Below are 11,596 nucleotides of genomic sequence, written 5' to 3'. Positions count from 1 at the left end.
GGGGGGGGGGGATGAAATCACGAGTATTTTGAAAGTTGGTCCCCGGTTCCTTCCCCTCGTTCGCGAGATAAATTCTTGGGATAAAGAGGGAAACGATGGAACAGGTTGCATGTATATTATCGCGTGCGCCCAATGATGATTCAAGAAAGAAGGCTGGTTTCGTTCCGGCTTTATTATCTTTGATATACATCGTGCGCGCCCAATAACACGAACTTGCGAAACTGCAGTTTTCTTTATTTCGTTCGGCCGTGTATAATAAGATGGAACGAATCGTGGTGGCGAATTTTCTTTTATTATGCTTATTCTGTAATAAGCTAATAAGCTAGAGCTATATATAATTGCCTTCTAATATTTAAGACGTTAAGGTTTTAAGGTTGGAAAGGTTCGATTGACAAATTTTTTATTACAAATTTTAATTTAATTATTCGAAATATAATTTTGTTTGTTACATGTCAGAAATAATTTTGGACAAAGAAATTTTCAAATAGATTCGAAGGAAATTATCGTTAATCGACAATTGATAATTGATTAATGAATATAATATTTTAAATTTCACAAGAAGTGAAATTCAAACGAGGCAGTTGCAAGAGAATAATCTATTGGAACGATAGAAATAACAAAAAATCGAAACTTCAAAATTTTCACTGTATAAAATTATTTTTACGTTATAATAATTAAACAATAATCATAATTCTTCGTAAATTTTTCGTTCCGTGTATATCGAGAAAACAACTTCCGGGAAGATTATTTTTGAAAGAAAATTGAATTTGCGAATCGTGTCACACTTTTCTTACGCGATGAATCACGTCAAATTATATTATTCCCGATGTGTATCTATATTCCTACCTTTCTATCTTCGAATAACTAATTCATGACAGGGATAATTCCATGAAATCGATGAATTATTTTATCGGTCGAGATCGTTCCACATCCGACACGTGTATCGCGACAGGTGAAAATAAATTATTTTTCTATAAATACACGTGTATCAACTTGGCTGGATTGTTAATGGGGACAGTTATTTGACATCTTCGAGGATCGATAAAAATGTAATCTCGCGAAGTAACTGGCCAAGAACGAGAAGTAAGATATAGCTCGACGGAGCCCCGCGATTCAAGAGTACCAAAATGGGGTGATGACTTCGAGGGGTTGAACGGCCGATATTCGCGCCACGCATTTAATGCACCATTTATGATATTAGCGTATCCTTCCTACGCAACACGATGGCACTTTAAAGTTGATGAACCATAAGTTTCAAAGAATATTTAAAAGAAAATTTATTTTTTTATACATCTCTAGAGAACCGAAGGAAATTTGACATATGTTAAAAGAAATAATAAAAATAAAATAATATAGAAGGAAATATACAAGGACCTTAAATTGATTCTTTGTTTTAATTGAATTAAAAATCTCAACTTTTTGCTTTATAATTGTTTCATATTAAATAGTTTGAGTTTTTAAATCAATATTTTTAATATAAACAAGAAAATATTTTTGAAAATTAATCTTTATAAAAAAAAAGTTTTAAATAAAAGTAAGAAAACTATATTTTTTATGAGAGATTACAGAATTCTTAGATAAAAAACAAATATCTATTTTTTATTGATTTGACTTTTTCTTAACACGTTAATATTTAAATCAACTATCGAGCACCATTTAATTGTTTGATTGACTCCAATTAAAAAAGAAATTAAGATATCGATCGTTTCATACGATTTCCTTCAACTTGATATACAATGAATTTTTTTCAACATTGTCATCTTTATCTAGTTTACCTTGTTATAAATCAAATAGAATAAACTTTTATTACTTCGATAATGCAACTAATTTCTGTGTGCATGTAGGCATGCAACGAAGAGAGAGCGATTCATTGGTTGAAATGCTGGAAACGTCATTGCCATTTATGTTCAAATATCATGCGCATATAGATCAATAACATAAACTATCCACGTTCGCGTGTTTCTAAGTCGCTATATGGAAATATTTGTGCGACTTTATATGTAATACGTTAACGTTGTTTGGTAAAAGAGTTTGTAGCGTTGAAATCGCGATGTGATACATTTTTACGCTTAGATCTGCGAAATAAAATATGAATTATAATCATTTGTAATATATATATATATATATTCTTTGTTCATGCATTGTGTATTAATAATAATAAATTAATTTATTCAAGATTTTTTTTAATATTATTCCTATTATTTGATATTAAATATCATTCGAAAATACCAATCTAAAATAATACTTTAGCATTTCATTTTATATATTATTAACATAAATGTGTTGATATAATAATATAAGAATATAATAATAGCGATAAAAAAATGGAATGCAGTTTCATCGAACCTCAATGAATAAAAAATAACTTTAAAAATTTTCTGAATTATAAATAAAAATATTCACAGGCTAGTTTCTCCTTTTAATCCCCTATAGATTTCACGTGTGCCTGACATTCATTTCTACTTCCAACTCCCGATTCATTCATTTCCTTATTTACATCTATTGCTCGCCTAATTTTACAGGATTACTTTAAATCACCGATATATACCAAATATTTTATACTTACAAATAAATGTTCACGCGTATGAAAATACGCAGGGATAGACGAAGACAATCGAAATTACATTTTGCAAACATCGTCGCAAAAGCGTTGCAACAAATCTGTCACCCGAACATACAATCCGTATCGATCCCGTGCGAGAGCCAATGGCTCCGTATCGGGAAAGAAGGGAAACGGAAAGTTTTCGGGCCTTCGACTCGGGCTCGAAAAGTCAAAGTGTCGGCCCCCCTCCATCCCCAATTCGAATTCCTCGTGAACACTTAACTGCGGTACCCTGTGTCCTATCCTATCCTATCCTATCCTGTCCCTATACTTTTCGAGAACTCGGTTTCGAGGGACACAAAGTACAAGGGGCTCGATACTTGCATTCGTCTATGTACACCGTCGTATCTTGGCTGGCAGCGCGAGAGAAAGGAAAGATAACCGATGACAGAGAGGCCAGAGAGAGAGAGAGAAGAGAAAGAGAAGGAGGGAGGAAGAAGAAGGGAGAGAGAGAGAGAGAGAGAGAGAGAAAGCGACAAGAGGAGATCCGTTACTGTCAAACAGTGGCTGCCGTCGGTGCCGCTTCTACCCAAGCACCTTGTGCACGTGAATCAATAGCATTAACCCATTCCATCGTATCAAAGGGGGTGGGGTGGGTGGGCTGAGGGAGAAGGGGGCGAAAAGGGGTGGCAATAGTAACAATCCTGAGGTATTTAGCCGCTCGCCCCCAGGACAGCGAGGGAGCCAAGATACCGCTAAGACCGTCCGCGTACTGTGTAGCATCCATCCCATCGCGCACACCCCTTTCTCCTTCTCCTTCTTCCTTTATCCCTCTATCGGTATCTGCTTCTATCTGCTCGTTTCATCCTCTTCCCCCTACCTCCTCCTCCTCCTCGTGCAACGTATCGTGGTGGTGTATTCTCATACGAAACTACGTTCGCTCGCTCGCCTCTCCACCTCTCCCTCCCCCCTCTGTGCCTCTTGAACTCGTGTGTTGGATGCACGTAAGTGTGTCCATACACCGGGTGATCAGCCGGAAAGCCTCGCCCCGGGGTGGGTGGTACGGGACCCTTTCCCGTATTCGTATAAGACGAGGGAGGAGGAGAAGGAGGAGGAGAGGGTCTCTCTCTCTCTCTTTCTCTTTCTCTATTATCAAAATCCTGGACAAGACTTACAAGGATTGTTTCGCGTAATTTTCTGGAACCGGAGGAGCCCGACGCCCGCCCATTGGCTCGAGACGTTCCACGATGAAAATCTGCCGGACCCTGGGCTAGGTTATGCTAACAATGGGAAGGGGATCATCATCCTTGTCCGGATGGAATGGAATCGGAGGACGGGGCTTTGGTAATTTGATAGTTGGGTCGGATCATCGATGGGGGAAGGGGGATGTAAGTTTTATCGCGTGTTGTTTTATGCGTGGTAGTTGATGCGTCGTTGATAGTAAGTGAGATATTGTTGGGATTTGGGATTAAAATGGATAGGTTCAGGTTTTGAGAAGATACGTCTTTTGAAAAGAATGGAAACGTTTTATGGTAGTATTGGGAGGAGATGAAAGTTATGTTGAATGATGTATGAGTAAAATTGAAGAAGTAATAAAAATGGTGTGAACAAATCGTTGTGAAATAAATTATAGAAAAAGAAGATAATATATAATATTTATAATTGTAAAAGCTATGATACTTGATGATCGTTTTGTATATTTGTATAGCACAGAAATGTGTATAACATCGATATTGAAAGAAATATATATTTAAAAATTAAATATAGAGAAAACATTAAAGAATTAGAGACTTATTATAGCTATTTTCTAAAAATTAATAAATTGCTATATAAAATATATAAAAAATTTGAATAAGGATAATTTAACAAAAAAATGTATGTTGTAATGTTAATAATTTTTTAACGTTAATTTTTTATTGTAATATTAAAGTATAAAAATGAAATTATTATTGAATTATTGAATCTTGGTTTTGTTATTATATATTTAATTTGTTCGATAAATTTTATTAAGAACGAGGATGATAGATTCTATAAATATCCTCTTTATTCAACCGGTAACGTAAAGTCAGAGAATTTAGGTCAGAAGATGAAAGAGGATCGTGCGCTGGACTTCCTGTGTTGTTTTTTCGCTAAAAGTTCATTTGACAATGAATGAGTAAGAAACAAAGTTGATACAATGTAATAAAAAATAGTATTAAGTATTTATATATATAAGTTATTAATATTAATTAGATGTTTCTCTGAAATTCAATAAAGATTTTATTTTTTAATATAATTATATATATAAACAAATATTTATAACAACAATATAAATATATCTTTTTTCAAAATTATTTTTGTTTTAGATGTAGTGTGCAAAAAAAGTAGAAGAAAAAGAAAATATATATATAATACTATTATATCATAAATAAATAATACAAGTTCATAAAACTTTTATATAGAAACATATGAAATATTATTAAAATTATATTAAAGTTGAACAAAATTAATATTCTCAGTAATTAATATTTCCTAAATGTTTACTATATTTCTATGCATCTTTTTTTCGTTTCAATATGAAATCTGATGAATCCATTATAGCTGAATCATTCTAAGCTATTGAAAAGTTAATGCGTGTCACTTTCTACTTTCATAATCGAATAAAAAATTTAAGAAATTTTAATCTATTTATTTGCACACTTTCTATAATTTAATAGAACTTCATTTACATATTCGATTTATTTCTGATTAAGAGAACTTTAGCTATGTACTTATCGTTTTAATTAAAATAAATGAACGTTTAAAAACGAGATGTGATATAAACTAACACACTACATAATTTGAAAAACAAGCTATAATCCATTTATAGATTTCGATCGAATAATACGTACAAATAATTCCTTATGAAAAAATAAGAAACAAGAAATAAAATAATACTTTTTTTATCCGATTTTTCCTTTTTTTATCCGTTTTTGAAAAGAATTTGAAAATTTTTCAAACATAAAAGCGAGAGTGGCTAATTTTCGAATGATTTATCGATAAGATAAATTTTCTACCTGTGAAAACAAACGAGTTTTGTTAAAAGTTCATTCGTATCCAATCGAAAATTAACCAATTTCAATTGTATAATAAAACATTTTCTAACTCTTCGTCTCAGACGAAAAAATTTTATTTCTCTTACTTTTTCATAAAGATTCCTATGCTCGCATGTTACTGCATATCTAAACACTGATTTGGACAAAAAAGTTGAAAGTAAAATCACATATCGTTCATATAAACGTAGTTACTTTACACCTGTATTTTACAAATAATTGTAATATTTAAATACATTACTTATTATAATAAAAATTCTAAGACAAGATAAGAAGAATCTCAATATCGAAAGCTAACCTTATTTCTAAGAATGAAAAAATACATTTATATATATGCATTTCATGGTAAATCGAATTCTCGTCCGAAAACGAAACGAGCGCAAAGAACGATCGTTCAGTCGATGAACGGAAAATCCTGAAAAATCAAGGCGATCGTGCAGAACGTCGATAATCCCTCTGATCTTTTCACAACTTTTCGTATCGCCCTTTCATTATCGTATCGATATTGCGCGACACATTTACGTGTAATTTTTCGTATTATCTTCGATTCGCAATAAAAAAAAAAAGAAATAAATAAACAGAAGTAAAAAGAAAGACACGAGCAGAGAGAGAGAGAGAGAGAGGAGGGAAACGAAGAGAAATGGGGAAACAAAACGAAAAATGGAAGAAAGAAAGGAAGCAAGGAAAAATATGAACAGGGCTCGAAAGAATGGCATTAATGCAGCGATCTGTGCAGTCTGGCAGAGCGGCGTTTCTGACTGTTGGTGGCGCAATACGCTCGCTTTGGTGCGGCCAGTAGAAGCGTGCTAGTCGCTTTTGGATTTAACCAAGACCTTCCTTGTTCTGGCGAAGTGGAGCCAACCGGAGCCCAGTAGAGCGCAGTAAAACGCGCCGAGCATTCGGCTCGAGCAAACCACTCGAGTATGACATGAATTTTTTTGGCCCTCCCCCTCCCCCTCCCCCTCTGCCCTCCTCATCCACCTCCGCCGCTATGCTGCACTTCCACCGAAAGTATCGCCTGGGCCAACGTTTTCCTTTCTTTCTTTCTTTCTTTCTTTCTTTCTTTCTTTTCCTCTCTCTTCCTCGAGTCGGAAACTTCTCACCCTCTAACTACGCGTAACTAAACGATGAAAATTAAGTTGTATTGTACAGTTTCTATGCGATCGTAGAAAGAAATCGTATTATTCGAATTAGCTTCCATTGTTTTCGTGTAATTTGTCGTAGAAAGAAATCAAGTTGGAAGATGGGAGTGGCGTGTGAAATTTGGTATTTGGCATAATTTTCCATTTCTTTTTGCGAATAATTGTGATATATGATGCTAATAGTCGAAAATTTATCAGCTTCTTTTCGTAGAATTTCTTGTGGAAAGTAATCGATTTTGAAATAGATAGAGAGTGAATAGATAGCTATAACATATTTGTTATATTTAATAAAAAAAAAACTCGTATAACTCGTAGCACGAATAACTAATATACTCGATTTAATAATAAAAAAAGAAGTATTAATAGAAAATAAGCAAAAATAAAAAAAAAGAGGAACAACAATAACAAAATAAATCCGAAACGATTCAAGAGTTATGTATCCGATGGAATCAAAACATGCTTGGCTGGGGCAACGTTCGAAAACTGTACGGGTTGATAATCCAAGGAAGCTGGGAAGGCAGACGATCTGAATTTGCAGGAGTCGGTCGATGATGCCGGATGTGGACTGCGGTCTGTGTCATGCATCAGCAATTCACATCTCTTTCGCAGCTTCGTTGTTTGTGTCAAGGCGATCCTGGAATCCCACGTCTACGAGATCCATCGCCGCTACAAAGAATACCAACCTCTCTCGACATTCGTCCCATTCCGGAAACGCGTTTTTACGATTTTGCACGTGAACGATCGTTTCTTCATTGTTTCTCGTAACACTTTGTACCCTTCATCATCTTTTCCTCCGTGATGCCAGAGTTTTATCGTCCAACAGTTTTTTGCCGCCTCGCCTGTAATGAGCCGATCGAACGCTCCACGAACGATCGAAATTCACGCACAGCTGGGAACTCACACTTGCTTCCTCAGGTATATATATATATATATATATACGCAACGATTTTCAATCTTTTCTCGAGCAACGATTGGTTTATTAAAATTTTGCTGGAGGAATATATTCGTTCGCTTATTTGACAAAAAAAAGGTAATAATGATATTGAAAATAATATATATTATTTTTCGCAATGTGCATTAAATATTCAATCAAATTCCTTTTTGAACGATCTTTTTAAAAATTTATTTGATATATTGTAAATAAAATGATGTTAAAATAATATTATTTTGTTTAAAAGTGTCCTTTTTATTATTCCAAAAATTATTTATTTCTTATTTTTATAACTTTTATCGATAATTAAGTATTTTATTATTATCTATACTTATAAACATTAGAAGTAATTGAAGTTTGTTTATCCAGATTAAATTTTTCATTCAATGATTACTGATTTTCAAGTTATAGTTTAATTAATAATATTTAATTCAATTGATTTATTATCAATTTTTTCAAGTACGATGTAAATATCATACATCGCTCTAAATTAAAGTTGAATCAGTTATCCACTATACTTGTTTATTTCTAATTTCTTTTACATTCCGAAAAAAATTTTAAAAATCGATTGATATTTTAGTAAACAAAAACAAAGAAACATGCATAGAAAGAAATTAATTTATATTCTTAAATATGAACTATGTTGAAAAACAAATAATTTCTGAAGCTAATGAATTTTACTTTCATTTCTACTTTCTAATCGACTCTCGCGTGTATTCATGCAATAAAACAAAATCTTTTTAAAAGATTGATTTATATTCAAAAAATTTGTTTAATTCGATTAATTTGTTGAACGAGAAATCACGAAACAAATAAAAAAAATTTGAAACAATTTAAGGTTACGCGTTAAATTTTCAAAAAAAAGAAAAAATCAATCCAACTGACATTAAATTAACTTTTCATTTCACTGATCATCGTCTAACAAAAATAACGAAATTGTAACGAAATCACGGCGGGCTAAACGGGGCTGAGCAGTGAAATCGAAGTCGACTAGGAGAGGTCAAGAAGGTTAATGGCGTACGCATACGTTAAATGTGTAATGGTTAGCACGTAACCCTACGGGCTGCCAGCATTGAGTCCACCACGCTGGGGGTGAAATTACACGCGAGGCGTCGGGTCAGGCACGCGAGGAAACGCTTCATTCTTCGCGCATGTACGAATTAAAAAATTCAGGCCACTCTTTTACATCCATCCTTCGAGTCCTTTTCACGTTGTCTAATGTCTTCCTTCATCCGATTGAAAATGATTATCGATCCGTATATTTCCTTCGTTCTTACTTTATCATTATTCTATTCTTCTTTCTTTTTTAATAGTAATATTTCTGATATCATTTGATGATTATATATAATTATATGAGGATTATATATCGATCGATTGATTACACGAAAATTGATCAATTCGAAAAGTTTTTAACGCGTATCATTTGAAGAAAATTTTATTCTTTTATGTACGATGAAATAGTAAAATAATGATGTGTGATGGATCAACATATTCTGAACAAATATAATCATGAAAATTCTAGAAAAATACAAGAGATTTATAGTAAAAAAAAAAAAAAGGAGAAAAGAGAAATTTAATATCTTCTTCTCTATGAGATATAATGAAGAGACAGTGCTTCTAATTATAATTAACGTCGATGAGTGTCATCGAAGTGTAGATCCAAGATGTATATTGCAAAATATCTTGCAATAAATGAGGAAAGATATTATTACATTTGCCTCCTGTTTCGAGATTTACTTTGCAAACCCAGTGTTACGTGGACAACTCGAACGCGTGTAGAGGACAGGTAAGACTCGTTACATGCTCAGGCAAGAAGGTTACCTAAGAGGTAGCTCTGTCGAGCGCGTAAAACGATGGAACATTCTTTAATATAGGTATACTATATCTTTGAAAATAAAGTTTAAAAAAATGAATAGTTCGAGAGATCTCTAATTTTATAATTTTGTTGATGAATAACGAAGGGTGAAGGAAATCTGTATAAGACCGTGTACCATGTTTATTTTTTTAATTAACTAAAAATCTCACGAATGTTGTTTTGCTATATTTATCAAGTATTCTGTTATAAATTTTACTACAGAGTATATATATATCAGTAAGATGCTAAATCTTCATATATCGCATTTATTATGGAATATCGTATGATAAAGAAATATTTAAAAAAAGATTTCTTTGAATACAATTAATATGACTATATTTTATTGATCAAATTTTTTTTAATTAAAATTTTTTTTAATTAAATTCAAAATGAAATTAAATATTATTATTTGGTATTTTAAGTTTATAAAGAATTTTTTATAATAACAGTTTCGATAAATAAATTACAAATTTATTGTAATTCAACATGTACTACATGTAATACATGCGAAACATTCTTCAATGAAAAAAAAAAAAAAAATAGCTAATTTAATACTCATCATATCATATCATCAATAATCTTTCACGATATTTATATTTCTGTTCTTATTTTAATAAAATCAATCTTTCATACATTCGAACAGATTTTCAAACAAAGATTGATACTATGGCACAAATATCTATCTACACTCATAACAATTTCACAAGATTAAAAAAAGTATGAAATTTAATTTAAGTTTTCACACGTGTAAAGTAAATATTGGGAATTATTTTGAACAACAAATACGCATGATTGTTGTATGCTTCATACGTGTTATTCAAAATCACTCACAGATTGATGTTCATTTCTCATTGAAAAAAAGAAAACAATGTATTCGTGAACATATGAAGCCACTCGTGTGCTCAATTCACCGTCTAAATTCACGGAAGCGTTTCACGTGTATGCCGTTACAGAAAGTGCTAGGTTTCTTTCATCCGCTTGCTTTCAATTAGAAAATATATACATACATTTCCATTCATAAGTATATGAACATCTCTTTATAATAAGTATAAAAATCTAAAACAAATTTATAAAATCATTGAATTTTATTCAATTTTATGAATTTATTTTATATTATTTCAAAGCAATATGTTTTACCAATAATAAATTTTGAATTATCTTATCATTAATAGTAATGAAAAATAATTAAATTTTCTTTTCATCGATACATCTATCTTGCTTTTACTAATTATTTCACAAAACTAACATATAAAATATTAAATATTACACATATTATTTACATAAATAATTAAATTGCTCAATTTAATATTAGATATTATTAACTATAATGATGCAACTTTTCTCGATTATACAATGAATTATAGAAAAAAATAAAAATAATAATAATTTATCTAGTATTAATATTAATAATTATATTTTCCCATTCTAACATCAATAAATTACCATCTATTTTATTTATTTCAAAACTTTGTATCTAAATAACAAAGTTTGAAAATGTAATTTATATTAACATTTAAAACATTTGATATCTTGAATTGAAAATAATAGAATATAAAAGAGATTAAGTAGCAGCTTGAAAAAAACAGAAAACAAGCTAATTACTTATTACAACTTATGATCTGAATAAACATCAATAACCATATTAATATTTACGTTAATAATAATCATTCAATAAAATCGACATTTTATTTACACATTTATGGCCAAGATTATACAAAGATACCCACCTAACCTATATAACAAACACCAACAACCATATTATATTACGTTAAAAATAGTCCGCTAAAATTATCATACATACATACTTATGGCCAAGATTGTACAAGGCTACATATACCTACCTACGTATCGACCAGGAAATTAAGACGGAAGATACGGAAGGCTCAACGCATTTTCTATCCGCTATTTACGCAATACTCACGTGTAAGCGCCATAAGTGTTCGTAACAAGCATTGTACAACCGTCCCATATTGCGATGCGAGGAAAGTAAATGGCGAGAGAGAGAAAGAGAGAGAGAGAGAGAGAAAGAGCAAACCTGCACGTGATGCGTCGCAC

General features: G+C 31.8%; 1 long non-coding RNA gene across 1 annotated transcript in view; it reads right to left on the bottom strand.

Annotated features, from left to right (window-relative positions):
- LOC102674791 overlaps positions 1-11,596 on the bottom strand; it is a 91,962-nt gene that overhangs the window by 546 nt on the left and 79,820 nt on the right. The gene's annotated exons all lie outside the window — the stretch shown is intronic.

The sequence above is a fragment of the Apis dorsata genome, unplaced genomic scaffold (genome assembly GCF_000469605.1).
Source record: "Apis dorsata unplaced genomic scaffold, Apis dorsata 1.3 scaffold_342, whole genome shotgun sequence".
In the NCBI taxonomy this organism is placed as follows: Eukaryota; Metazoa; Arthropoda; class Insecta; order Hymenoptera; family Apidae; genus Apis; species Apis dorsata.
This window is presented reverse-complemented; position numbering and strand designations above follow the sequence as displayed.